The sequence below is a fragment of the Aythya fuligula genome, chromosome 21 (genome assembly GCF_009819795.1).
Source record: "Aythya fuligula isolate bAytFul2 chromosome 21, bAytFul2.pri, whole genome shotgun sequence".
NCBI classification, from domain to species: Eukaryota; Metazoa; Chordata; class Aves; order Anseriformes; family Anatidae; genus Aythya; species Aythya fuligula.
Window position 1 is genome coordinate 654,176 of NC_045579.1, and position 14,534 is coordinate 668,709.

The 14,534-nt window shown below is 45.5% G+C and overlaps 1 protein-coding gene across 12 annotated transcripts in view; it reads left to right on the plus strand.

Annotated features, from left to right (window-relative positions):
- Positions 1-14,534, plus strand: part of EIF4G3 (eukaryotic translation initiation factor 4 gamma 3) — a 151,398-nt gene that overhangs the window by 42,033 nt on the left and 94,831 nt on the right. For 8 of the 12 annotated variants that reach the window (XM_032201579.1, XM_032201577.1, XM_032201578.1 and 5 more), the window contains exon 1: positions 2,527-2,579. The gene's annotated coding sequence lies outside the window, so the exon portion shown is untranslated. Of the gene's footprint in view, positions 1-2,503; positions 2,580-9,580; positions 9,725-14,534 lie in introns of those variants that run through there. The other 4 variants (XM_032201584.1, XM_032201586.1, XM_032201575.1 and 1 more) reach the window with 3 other exon arrangements.

Below are 14,534 nucleotides of genomic sequence, written 5' to 3' on the forward strand. Positions count from 1 at the left end.
TCAGCAGTGAGTGTAAGGTCTTTGGGGTGGAGGCTAGAAGCGGTGCGTCGTCTCCATTTAAGCCTGTGACAAACCTTTCTGTCTTTTCACAGGAGTCAGGATTTTGCATGTAATTTTGTTACTGTCCATAAAGCACTGTGTAGTTCTCCGTGTAAATAGTAACTCAAAGTATTATTCATCCTCCACTCGAGAAGCTTAAATTCTAAGCAGCGCCTGCTCGTTCGGTCTTGTGATGCAAGAGCAGCTCCCACGGAAATCGGTGGGAGCCGTTCGTGTCTGCAGGGGCGGATAATCGGATCCGACGTGTCCGTGCTCAGAGGCAGCGAAGGGCCACGAAGCTGCGTTCCCCCAGCTGCAGCGAGCGGTCGCGTCTCAGCAGAAGGGAGCAGCACGCGTTGCCCACGTGAGTGCCCCTGAGCCCTGCCCGTTCAAGGGCAGGTTTCGCTCCCACATTGGTAACCTTCCTTCTGGAGAGGCCGGTGGAGAAATGTGAGCAGCCTCCTTGCTGCTCTTGCCCTCCCATACCCCAAATGCCCGGGAGCTGCAGGGAGGAAGAGTAACAGTTTTCTCTGGGGATGGCTGTGGTTCATGGTTTTCACAAAGTCAAAGCATCTGGGATGTAAAGTCAGGAGACACACGCTGAATACACTTGATAAAACCTCTTTATTTCATCAAATGATACCATTTATGCATGAGTTGGCAAGTCTGCAAATTGAAGAGAAGCCTCAGACACTGCAAATAAATTCTTGCACTCATTAAAAAAAAAAGAGATGTAGGCTGAGCACTGCCTTGGGAACCAGCAGTGCCAGATTCTTCTCTTGTTCTCTCAGTCCGGTGCTGGCCGTGGGCGTGCTGTTTTACATCTGCCGGGCTTTAACGGGGACACTACTTAACGTGCAAAAGGGCTGTGGAGGTCAGAAGGCTGCCTTTTCTGTGCGTAATCCTATAACGCAGGCTTTTCATCTCACCTGCCGTTGGAATGTTAAATTAACATGTAACAAAATTAGGATGTCTTTAAAACAAAATTTTTCAGCATGCTTATTGAGGGCTGGCCTTTATCGAGATGCATTCAGCAGTGAAATAGGGAGTTCTGGTAGCTGTTCCTGTGCTGCCTTAGCTCTGCTCTAAGAGGAGGAGACTTGGCTGGGGAGTGCTGCAAATGGCTGACAACTGCAGAGCAGCTCACACCCAAACAGTCCGGCCTTCAGCCTTAAGATTTCGTGCGTTTTAAGGAGGCGAGCAGGTGGGATTTTGATGCCTCACACACCATCGAGCCTTGTCAGCACTGGCAGTGTCGCTGCTGCTGTAGTGTTGGTCCCTGCAGAGGTTTGGGCAGCAGTGTTTGTGGGGAGGACTCCTGCAAGACAACCTGGAAGATTAGCTTGAAAATCTAACTAATATGCATTTTTTCTCATTTTATCTGAACTCAACAGTTATGGTTTGTTTTTTTTTTTCTTCCCCCTTTGAGAAAGAAAGAAGTGGGAAACGTAAGGGCTATAACACTTGAGCATCCGCTGTTATACTGACATGTGATTTCTGGCTTGTGTGCAAGAAATCTATTCAATCAGACTGTTTGCATTTTCCAGGAGGCTTCATGTATAAAATGTAAACAAGAAAAAAAGTGAAATCTGATATGGCTTTTACTGGAACACTTGTTGGATAGTTGAGTGTGGCTTTCTTGTGACAGTGAGTGTCTGTTATTGAGTAAACATCTGCTGGACCTAAGGCCTCAAGGTGTTTGCTAGGTTAGGAGGCTTTTTTTATATACTTGCATCCCCTTATTTGTTTTATTCCACAATTAAAGTGGATTCTAGGTTTTTTGTTTGTTAAATAGTTGTTTTCCCTTATTTTTTTCCTGGATTCCCACAATACCTTTCCAATTTGAGAAAACAACTGCAATTTGCCTTTACATAACATCAAAACTCAAAATCTACTTGAAAACCCCTTTTAGAAGCAGTTTTGGTGGGTGGGTGAGGAAAGAAGTTGATGGTTGAAGAGAGGCAAACAAGGAAACAATTATAGCACAATTCCAGCACGGTTAGCAAAACAGGCTGTGCCTTTGTCAGAAAATGCTGTGCTGGTCAGCGGGGTTTGCCTCGCTGAATGTGGAGGGTTTGCAGGTTTGTTTTTTTTTTCCCCTTACTCTTTCAAAAAAGAATAAATAAATAAACACTACAAAAAAAATAAATAAACCCCAACCAACCGGAGGTGGGGGTTTCTCTTGACAGGACCGAGGCTTTGTAGATTGTTCGACGATTCGTTTGCTTGCGGCGGCTCTCGCTCTGGTTGTCGGTGACATCTGTCCTGTGGACACCCGTCCTCTCCGGGCAGGGCTGAGGGCTTGTGGCTGCCTGGCTGTGTGTGAGTGCTGGGGGGGGGGTTGGGTGTCTGCCTGAGTGCGGAAGGTGCCCGGGTGCTGTGACAAACGGCAGGTTCCCTGTGTGTGTCTCCCGAAACGCGCCCCTTCCTCCGCAGTTGCTTTCCTTAACGTGCTGTGTTGCAGAATCCCCCGAGGTCCTGTTCAGCAGCCCCTCGAGGAACGGATCTTCACTCCGACCGTCTCCGCTGTGTACAGCACTGTGAGTATCTGCGTGGGGTCCTGGCTGCCTCCTGCCGCTTTGGTAGGCAGCGTGCTTTCCAAACACAACAGAATTATATGTATTTAAAAAAAAAACAACACATTTTTTCACCTTCTAAAATAAATGATGGTGGACAAGGACCATTTTTCTTGCATGTCAGTAGGAAAATAAAGTATCTTTAGGATTTTGGGGTCCATTCCTTCTCTGTTAAGTGTCTAGTTTTATTAAGCAGATATAAGGGTGAGGTTGCCTAAACTGAGTTGCATTTGAATGAAAATGTTGCTGGATATGTTTTCAGCCTGTTGGCTCCATCTTCTCTGCCTCCTGCTTCTCGAAGACTGTCGTGTTGGAGTGTGGTAGCGGCTGCACGTTTCTAGGAGTATCTTATCAGAAAAACAATCAAGAAGAGATTTGTTTTTCACATTAAATGTTCCATTTAAAGTTACACAGAGAAAGGAATGTTTTGATAGTAGACAATATCTGGGATGGGTGCTTTTGGCTAACTGTCCTACGTGTTTGTTTGTAAAGCTTGATTATCGAGGAAATTTAGCTTAGAAATGTAGTGATGTTTATTTGTGAGCATATGATACCATTTTCCTTTTATTCATTTCTTTTTTTTCAAATGGTAATAGCTGGAAGCCCGGTGTTATTTATAAGCTTTGCTAAATCAGCACGGCCATGGGAAAGTAGTGTTTTGCTTTTCTGGTGGGATACTGCAAATATTTTTAATGCCAAAAAAACACTTTTTTAAGCTGCTCTTTTAATTATTTGGAAAACAGGAAGAAAAGCTGTAGATGCGAGAAACTCCCTGTGTTCCGTGCGGTTAACATAAGCTGCTTACAGAAAAACATAAGCTGCCGCACACGGCTTTCTCCTTCCCCTCGTTCTCAGTGACCAGCGAGGGGTTCTCGGCTCTGGGTCCTCCGCGAGGACCTTTGGCCCTCTCCTCTTCGGGCTGCAGGGACGAGCTCGGTGCTGGCCTCTACAATCTGCCTGCCACATCCTTCAGGCCAAGCCGAGCTCCTCAGGGCTCAGGGGCAGCAGCTGCGGCGGAGGGCTCGGGGCTGCTCGGTTCGGGCGCTGCCAGCACCGGGTTTCCCCGCAGGTGAGCAGGAAAGGTCGGGTGCAGCTCAGAGGAGGGTTCCCGGATCTGAGGTTTGTGACCTCTCCAGCAGGCTCGAGCTGCTGCCTGCTTTTTGGTCTTGGCTAGCCCCTCGCAGGCACTCTGTGCTCAATACCAGAACCAAACCCGCGCGCCTGTGCGTGTGCGTAATGTGTGTGAAACAGCTGAAAGCACAGGTCATAAATGTGCAAACGCTGGTAATAAATCGCTCTGTATTATCCTCTATATACCCCACACAACACTTAAAAACCACTTAAAAATATCTGAATCCCATTTTGGGGAAAAAAGATATATTTTTTCAGTTCTTTCCTCTGTGAAGATATAATACAGTTGCCTGTGGGAAAATATGACTGTAAAAATTTAAATTGATGTAAAATATAAAAGTAACTGTGAAGAATGACCTAAAATAGCTTTTCAGCGTGGAAAAATACGCTACAAGAATAGAAGCCAGGGCTGGGAATATCTTGGTTTATGCTTTAAGAAAACACAAGGTTGAAAGAAAATTCCCTGTTTTAGGGAAAGAAGAGAAATTTCGCAGCTAGGTTCCGTTTGAGCTTTTATTTGCAGCCCTTGGCAGGTTGCAAATCTCGAGTAAGTCCTAGAAAAGCTGAATTAGGCTGGAGGGAGGCACATGGTCAGAGGTATTCAAGAAATTCATTCATCACAGCTCTCTGCATTTGATTTCACGAGTAACACTGTCATGAATTTCAAGTCTGGGTTTGCAACATCGGTTATTTTCAGTTGAATTTATGTGTGTACATGGCATGTCACAAAAGTCACGTAACACGGAGGGATGCATGGGCAGCACCTTTTATACCCAGAAACGCTTTTTCACTTCCACGTTTTATTGGCTTGGTCACCACGTGTGGTTTCTGTGCAGTTGTCAGCACGTGGATTTGGCAGTGCACTGCTGCCTTCGGAGCCCGTCTGGTGCCCGGTGCCACGCTGTGACTCTGGGCTGACCCGGTGCTCTTCTTGCCTGTTTCGTTTATCGTGCATGGGGTGGGAGGATGAGCCATTGAAGATAAGGGCAGCCCACACACAAAACTGCCTATTTTTAGGCAGATAAAAAAGAGAAGTAATTCAGTTATCCTTTCTGTGCCTATGTAGATTTCCCTTCCATGTGTATGTAGTACCAGGACCTCACTCCCATTCATGAGCTCTTTTTTCCAAAACTGTGCTGCTTGCCAAAAAATGGGAATGGAAAATCTCAAGGCTTTTGCTATATGCCCCAGTAATATCCCCTGAAATACTATCAGAGGAGCACGTTTACCTGGAGGGCAGAGGGCAGCGGGGAGGAGCAGGCCAGGTGAGGTTTGTCAGATGCAGTGTCTGAGAACTCGGAGATGCTCAAAACTCCCAACAAAATGTTGGTAGCACCTCTTTTTCAATGAAATTGTACTGATGCTAGAAAGAAAAACACCTTATCTTGTGAGCTATTATCTTCATTTATTTTTTTTATAGTATAATGTAGGAAATTCTGGTACCGGGTAGGGTTTTTGTGGTTTCTTTTCTTTTTTCTCTTGAAATCCAGCAGTAGAATTGCTTTAAAGCAAATCAACCTCAGAAATGCTTGTTTCAGTGAATTAACCTCATAGTAGTAAGTTCCCCTCATCAATAATGGAGAATGCTCCATCGTAAGAGCTACTTTTGAACCCAAAGATTTGGGTTTCTTCCTCTAAGCAGCTTCCTTCCTGGTGCTTCCTAACGCCATATGCTGCAGGGAGTTTTGGCACTTATTCCTACCTCTGCTCTAAGGTCCCAAACCTGTGGACTCCAGAACTGGGAATGGCAGAAGACTGAAATTCTGTTTCTGTTGTAAAACATTTCCATGTCTAAATCAGGTTGTTTTGGCTTAGAGTTTTGGGGGAAACAGATTGATGTGTAACAGAAAGGGAACGTGTAGCAACGGTGATCTTAAATGTCATAGACCACCCTGTGTGGCTGCACCTGGGGTCCTGGGGACTGATTTCTGTTGGAAACAAAATGAATATGGACTAATGATCAGAAGCAGACGTGCTTTTCAAATTCAGCATGAGGCATGAGCTGGGGATGAGGTAAGAAAACAGATGAGTTACTGGGCACCCAACAAGCTGCTGGGGCAGACGACGGCGGAGGTTGGTCACTGCCTCAGTAACACGCTGAAGCTCGGTCCAAAAGTACTTCGGGATAAACTTCTGTAAGCTGACTCCTGGATGTGAGCTGATTAGAAGTAAGCGTTAGTTCGATGTGCCTGTGGCTTCGGAGAGGAGTGCCTGTCAGTTGCTTGGCTGTAGGCTTGAGCAGCTTCTGCAGCGTTGCTAGATCCAACGTTGGCTTAAGTTTTCTGTATTAACTACAGCCTCTTTGGAGCAGCATCGTGTCATTGCCCAAGGTGTGGAGGAACCAACTTGCCCCAAATTTTCCACTACAGCATGAGAATCGTATCGTCTTCTGTAGGTGGCAGCCAGCTGTACAGCAGTCTGTCTCTGCACACAAAAAAGCCCTGAATGCTGCTGTGCTCAGGGTGCGCGCTGCGTGCGGAGTGCTGCTTCCTTGAGAAGCCCAGGCTGAGTTTCCAGGTGGGTTATTCATGCCTGGTGCTAATGTGAACGCCTGCAGTTGTTGAGGAAGGCAGAAAAATCCAGCACTGTGAAGGAGGCTGAATTCAGGTTCTAGGTAAGGCTTGTCTCCCTCGCTCGGGTGCCCCTTTGGTTGCTTGTCTGCACCGAGAGCCCACTGGTGCCCCCTGCTAATTTCACACCCCACAGAGGTGCTGTGGTTTGCCCCGTGTCCTTTAAAGGGATATTCTTGCACAGGAGAGAATCCCATAGAAAAGAGATTAGAGGATTAGCTGCTCCAGCCTCTGTGTGCCGACCTGGGCCAGGAGGCCGCCCTGTTCCCTGCCTGGCTGCGGAGGAGAGCTGCTCGGTTCCTTGGGTGCTGATAGCACTTCTTTGGGGCTGTTTGCATCGGCTCAGGCAAATAGGTTGGATGCTGGAAGTAACGAGTTTGTCTGAGTCTGAACTTTTTTTTTTAATTTGGGGAAAAGAGCGGTTAATGATAAACGATCATGGCAAGGCAGTCCTCATAATCTAGGGGTGTCTGCGGTGTGCCCCATCCATTCTGGTCTTACCTGAGAGTTTCCTGGACGTGACAATGTACCTGAAATTATGCACACGGAGAAGAATAATCCAAAACTTGTGAAAATTTGTGCTGAAAACAAAAGATTTAAACCCAAAAGGAAAAGAGACAGTTCCAGCCTGAGTTTTACTTCACATTTCATTTTTATTTCTTTTAAAACATAGGATTAAGGCTTCTGAAAAATTAAAGTTATAGATAGCCTTATATTACTCAGTAAAGGAACAGAGGAAGTGATGGCCCAGCAAATGGATACACAAAATTACATATTCATCTTTAGGAAAATAACTTCTTCTCTGGATTTAAAAAGGATATTTGCTTCCAGGCTGAGTATGTTTTGCAGAATCTCACATGATAAACAGAAAACCAAACCCCAGGCACTGTGGTGTGAGGCACCCCAGAACAGAAGTAATGCACTCACAGTAACTTTGGTTACTGAATGAACACAGAAATTCAGCAAGTTCATTTTTTTACTATATTTCACATTTCCTACAGCTCCCTTGCTGCAGCTGGCCAGGAGGATGCTGCTCCAGCCCGCGCTGGAAGGGCAGCCCACCTTCTTTGTGGGTGCACGAAGCCAGGCCTGGTGAGGTTAGCAGTGCTCGCAGGTCAGTGGTAGCCTCCCTTCAGACACTGTCCCAGGGTGTTGTCCAAGTATCATAATGGCATGGTTTTTGATTGTTTAGTTACCGTAATCAGGCTTTCAAGCAATCTTTATAGGTCCAGACCCGTGCCTGTAGCGTATTTGCTACTTGTCTGCTGTTTGATTACGTGAGGGTGTTTCGTGGACCATCTCTCAAGCAGCTGCACAGCTTTCTTTTTGGTTCCTGCAGACTTTAATTAACCTCCAACCTCGGTTATATGCATGCAGCTGCTTTAATATGCCGAGGAGGGCTGTTGAATGCTCCCACTGTCACAGGATGTTTACTTGCCGCTGCCCCCGTCCCCCTCATCAGACATCTGTGAGGATTTGCACTGCACGCGTTGTGACGAAGGGCCAGGTACGCGAGCTGTTGGAGATTGGAGGATTTTGGGTGACTCTGGCCTTAGGTACAGTAGCGTGAGCACTTGTAAGCGCAGGGAGATGAGAGCTGATGGTGTGTGAAGCACCACAGCTGTTGCAAAGTAAGCTTTGTTTCTTCACAAGTGCACAGCGGCGTTCAAGGAGACATCTTGGGGATGGGCTGGAGCTACCAGTGGGACCCCTTGTGTGAATGATTTCCTTACGGACTGTTGCCTTTGCTTCCATATTCCACCCTTAACTGCATTTTTCCAATATCTGTCATGTGATGGAGTCGCTTTTAAGCACTGACTTGTGCTGTGTTGACAAGTCCTTCACGGCTGTCTTAGGTGTCACGTAAGGGGTTCTGGTTTTCTTGGGGACAGAACATGGACGGTTTTGCGATGCTCTCTGTAGCACTGGTTTTGATTCAGCTGACTGAGGCTGTTGCTCACGCACCTGCCAGTCTATGTCAGCCAAAACTGAGATGATTCCTCTTCCGGGGAAGGGAAGGATCCAGCTGGGGACGGAGGCCGAGGTGCTCTTCCTCGACCCGCCCTTTTCTCTGATGGGCGCAGGGCTGCTGTAAATCTCCCCCACTGAATGCTTCTGGACTGCTTCCAAGCCTCGAGAAATTGTACATTATCATTCTTGTTGATGGTGCAGCTGTTTTAGTGTTTTAGGTAATGTTAAAAAAAAAAAAAAAAAAAAAAAGGCATTGATATTTGGAATATAATAGCATGGCTTGGAAAAGCATTCAGTTGAACTCTGTGACTTCAGCTCTTGTGCTGTGCTGTCTTGGAGCTTGGTGCTAACGCTCAGCAGAGATGGAGGCAGCACTTCTCTGCCTTTCCTGGTACATCTGCTGCTAGCTGAGGCTGGGCAGCATCCGTGTGTGCGAGAGATTCTCACACAATTACCCATGCAGTGTCAATATCCCTTCTTGAGCATTGCCTGTCGTGTGCTTTTACGTGCCTGTAACTAAGTGGGTGCTTTTCAACAAGAAAAGCACAGGTCTGAGAAGCCGGTGGATGAGCGAGTCGGGGACTTCCGTACCGTGAACACTAACCAAATCCACAAAAAGTTGTCTTGAACCACTGCGAGTGTGACGCCCAATGGCTATGTGATTCTTTCTTCCTTGATTCGCCCTTTCTTGCTGTAGTGACTGTCTAATCTACGTATTAAATATTTCCATCGAGGAGATAGTACAGTGGAACAAGTATATGTGCCACAAACGTATTCTGCAACATCTTGCTTAGTGTGTTTCAGTTCGTAGTTTTGATCGAGATAGCAGATAAGTGTATGCAAGAGTTACTTTGGTATTGCATTCTTTGCTGGCGGCACACCCTTCAGATGATGAGGCCTCTGGGCAGTCCTTTTTAACCTTTTATAGGGAAGTATGTGGATTTTTCCCTTATTTTTTCTTTTGGGTCACTGGTAATGTGTATCGCTTTGCAAAAGCACAGTATTGTTTGATATGGTGATGACAAAAGATCAGAAAATTGCAGGCCTGGAGTGGAAGGGATGTTGCAAAGCAAGGCCACAGCAGTAAAGCTCATGCAGTTTCTATGCATCTTCCCCAGTGACTCTAGCTGGTGCTCTTGGTTTTTGATCCTTCCTGAATCATATATAGAGTTAACTAACTTGTACAGCATTTCACTTAATAACAATAATAAAATAATAATATGCTGCTAGCTGCTTTCTTAAAAAGATTACAGTATCAAAGATTGGATTACTAATATTATGTTTTACTAACAGTTTATCTCCACACAGGTAACACAAGTAGCAAGACAGCCGGGTCCTCCTGCCCCATCCCCTTACACTGCACATGAAATAAATAAGGGACACCCAAATCTTGCTGCAACGCCACCGGGACATGCATCGTCCCCAGGGCTTTCACAGGTAAGAGCTGGCATTGGAGCAGAACGTTCCCAGCCGCCCTCTTTTCCTCTTGTCTGATTCTCAGCTTTACCGCTCAAATTTGACAAATCTGTCCTGTCTGTGACCAGTACATAAAACTTGATTGATGAACAACATCTTTATATGGCTCAAACCTCACAGTGACTTAGGTAGCACTCCGGTTTATTAGCCATCAGTTCATTGTTGATTCTTTAACAGAAACTAGAAGCAACTTGAAAAATTATAGAAAATAATCATGGATGAGGAAAGTGCATCACTGTAGAGTTTGGCTGCTTTGGGGCACGGCCTGACTTACACCTTAAACTCCATAGCAGTACTGGATGCATTCTCTGTTAGGGGTTTTCTATTTCAAACTGTTCTGTACAGGTTGCCACAATTTTGTAGTTCTTCTAGGAAGTAGGACAGTAAAATGAATTGCAAAAATGAATGCTAATAAAAGAAATGAGACAAAGGACTGATTACAAAATGTACAGAGGAAGAGATAAATAGAAATTACAATAAAATGGAGAAACAGTGTTTAGTAAGATATGTGAAATAAATTGGTCTCTTTGTAGTCTTTATTAGATGAATATTCTATAGGGCTGACACGGGAGTGGAAAAGCTTACTTTAAAAGGAAGGGGTGAAAAAGACAGGTAATGGGAGCACGGAAAGAGAGGGGAGATGAAAGATAAGGGATTATGGAAAGTGGGATGTGTAAAAGTATTAACATTTGAGGTGGAGGAAAGCCCTGTGTTTCACTTGTGCTCATTTAATTTATACCTGTTTGAGTAAATGGAGCAAAGGTGGCAGACGGGAGCAGAGCTGCATTTCTGAGCAACCAACCTGCTCAGCTCTGTTCGGAGCAAGGTGTCAGCAGGGGCCACAGCAAGGTGGTGGTAATGGCTTCAGGCATGTTGCAGCACTGGGAGAAAGCAAGCTTTCTGTTCTTCGTGCCAGCCTCTTTAATTTGGATGAAATATTAAACTCTAACTGACCTTTTAGACCATGAGAAGTGTGAAAACAAATGAGGTCACGTAAGGAACACTTCACCTTAATGCCACGCATTGTACATAAAGCTTAGCGATGCGTGTTTGATGGTGCTCAGTGGGAAAACTGGAAACCTGTGGTCATGTTTGAAAACGTGCAAATGCTCATCCTTTATGAAGTGAGAAATTAGAAGTATCTATTCCGGATCACAAGTAGCTTGCAGGCACTAGTCAGTGGTCTCTGAGCAGTTCCTTGCACTCTCACTGCATGGCTGTTGGTAATAAAATCTCTGTTTTGAGGACTGAGCCTCACCTAGCAAAGAGGGAGGATGTAGCAGCATTGCAGAGCAAACCCTAATCTGTTGTCTGGCTTGTGTCATGTATCAAGAAATTCATTCCTGGTAGGCCTTGTCAACAAAGGGAAGCTAATCATGTGGTAGATAAGAGGAGAAGAAAGAGAACGTTCTAGGCAGCCTCTTAAAAAGAAAATTCTAATCAAGGTTTTTTTCTTCCCTTAATATTTTCCTGTTGAGTCAGTGCGTACGTAGACAGCGGGCTCTGTGCCAAATCACCACTCGAGCCAGCCGGGAAAATGCTCGTTTCCTGTTCTGCTGGCTCTTATCGTCTTGGAAATGAGCGTCAGATTGTGTCACTCTGGTGTTGCTGGTAGGAGCAGTTTGACCTTACGTCCTCTGTGTCAGCTGAGGATCCTTGAGGGCTGTGGGGGGTTATTTGTCCTCTGACAGTATGGGGCAGGCCCTGCGTGCTGAGTGAGAGGAAGCAAAAGCAAAATCAAAGTTATAATCCAGGCCCTGGTAGTGAGTGAAGCACCCGTCATTGTGCTCTGCAGGGACTCCGGAGGAACGAGGTATTTTGATTCCATTGCCTGAGGTCTGGACAGTTTATTTCCCTAAGTGACAGGGGAAAACTATCTACAGCTACGAAGCTGGGATTTGGTAGCAAAATAGGAAAAATAGTGATTTCTGTTCATTTGCGGAATGGGATTGCCTCTGACCAGGTGTTTTCACTGTTACGGGTTCCCATCAGTTGACCCTCACATTTGCATCTGGAAGTGATGGTAAAGAATGAAAATGGAAGGCCCTATACCTGGGGCAGTTCCACCAGTAAGGCTTAAAAGGGGTTTGAGTCTCTTGAAATAAGCGGTTAAAGCATAGCCTGTTCCCAGAGAAAGTTTTGTGTACCCTTGAAGCGTTAGAGGTTTGGGTTAACTTAAGGTTGTGGTGTTAGTTTTGTTGTTGGGTGGGGTTTTTTTGTTTCCTTTTGTCTTGCTTTTAACCCTAGAATTCTGAATATTCTTACCTATACCTTACCTCACTTTGACCCCTGTTAAATGCTGAATATCAATATTATATTATGGTAACAAATTCTCCATTTTAGCAGGGCGTTGGATGCAAGTGTTAGCTTTTTATTGCATCTATCATTTTTCTCTTGTTGGTTTCATTGAATGCCCTCTTGTGCTTACATTAAGAAATGAGGTGAGTGGAAGTCTCCTGTTTCCAGACTGCTTTTTGGGGGAAATTCTACAATGACTTCATTTATTTGTTTTCATTTGGATAAACAATCAAAGTCCTTTAAATCTCTCATCACATGAGAGCTTTTTCCATGCTGTAATTGTTCTTTTCATCTGTTTGGCCCCCCTGAATCCGGCTATTTCCCTTTTGATATAAACTGACTTGAGCTGACGTGGTGCTCTGATGAATGGTTTATTACTGATTTCTGTAGCAGCAATATGGCATTTCAAAGCTCTGCGTATCGTAACAACCCATGCTGTGTTCATGATAGAGCACTGAGCAAAGGTCGTCTGCGTTTGTCCAGTTGTGCCTAACGCGTGTGTTCTTGATTTGAGAGAGTAACTAAAAAGATAAGGAAGAGACCGCTCCATTTGAGTTAGAATCTGATTAAGGGGTCGTTGTATTATCCCCAGAACCATGACTCAATGAATATTCTTAAAACCGAGTCTTTTCAAGGTAGGGACTGGTGTTTAGTCAGCAGTGAATGAAAATATATACATATGGTTTTGGGCTTCAGATATTGCTGTGTTCTAAAAACCATTTTGCCAGAGTGATAGCACGTGTTACTTGTGTGGCCCCAGATCGCTCTGCTTGCTGACTGTCAGTGCAGTGCTCTGCAAAGAGATCAGTCCCTTGCTCGTGTCTGGTATCTCAGCATCCCTCCTCTGGGGGCTCAGAGATCCTGCTACGTTCTTCCAGAAGCAGTAATGTGGAGGGGAATAGAAGGTTAATAAATGCTGCATTTCCACAAATTTCTACACATGGCATATGTCTGAACCTCCTTCCTCTCTTCGGCTTTGTGGCTTGAAATACTAGGCGGATGACTGGAGTTGAGGAATGGCCACAGGCATCAGAATGTGTGTATCTTCTGTTCTAGCCATCTAGATGTGAGGCGTAAGGAGCGGTCCCCTTGCTGTTCTGATGGCTGTAAAGCTGTTCCAGTAAGTCTGGGTAGTGGGAGATAGGTAATGCCTTAAAATGCTGGTAAGTGATACAAGGAGCTAGTGTCCTGTACAAAAAAATCTAGGTATTGAGGCAACGGGACCGCTTCACAGGCTTGTGACGAGGTTCCAGGATGGTACTGGGTGTTCTGTAGGAGAACTGGGAAACAAAACTAGGAGAAGACGGATCAGGAGGATGTATGGGGTATTTATTGTCTTTTGGGAAGAAACGTCAGGTGCAAATGTATGTTGTACCTTTGTAGCTGGCTTTCCTTTAACTTTATTTAAATAAACAGAAACAGATGTCTTGTGTGGTGCTGTGTGCTTTGGTGTTTTTCTCACTCATTCTTCTACCTTTTCCATTTAACATACCCAAAGCAGAAGGGGGTTGCTGTTAGGCTTCCTCTGAAGACTTTCATAATGATCAGCCTCTGGCACTTTGCTGCCCTTCAGAATTAGTTTCTGTAGCAAAACTAGAAGAGCTTGTCAGCGATGAGACACAGTCCCACACCCCTGTCTCTGCAGCAAGAGGCAGTGTTTCTGCTTCCCTCGACCTTCCCAGATTCCAGGGCCTTGAAATCATGCTGCTCTCTGGAATGCGTTGAACTCCGCTAGCGTTTGGGAATGCACAGCACATGTTGCCTCAGTGATGTTATGGCCAGATGTGGCCCCACGAACACAGAATTTCATATTTCTGTTCTTTGCACAGAGGGCCCCCCGTGCAGACTGGGAGAGGAGCGGCACATCTCCTCTGCCTCCTCTCTGGGCCTGCAGACTTCAGGAGGGACTCGAGACAATTCACTTTCTCGGCATGCAGAGAAAAGGAGAAATCAGTACAAAGGAGCAGATAAGTTTTTCCCTGGGCATGGCTACCGGAGCAAGTTAAGATGAGATCAGGTAGGGGAGCTCATGGGGTTGCAGAACACAGGGCGCTGCAGGGTTGCTGCTTGCCTGAGCTCTCTCATCCTGTGATGGATGTGAGGTAGTCCAGTGTGAGTAGTGCAGGCAAAGAGCATTCACACGGGCAGTTAACACAAAGCAGCTGAGAAGCTGTAAATCTGCCCCCCGCTCTGGCTTTACGTTACAGTAATTTATTGTGTAGTCGTGCCTTAAGAAGGGAGTAACGATAAAGTAGAGCTCTTCCAAAGCAACCAGACTGCTACTTGAAAGGAGTCCACAGAAAAAATGCTTCCCTCTGTCCACTGAGTGATCAAAAGAGGAAGAGGAGTTCTTCCAGTCGTAGTGTGAGCAGGAGGAGAGGGAGGATGCAGTGTGCAAAGCTCAGAGCATCAGAAGACAATTTCATCTTTCCCCCCCCAAGACCTAGGAGTGTTTTGAAGGATCCTGAGGAAC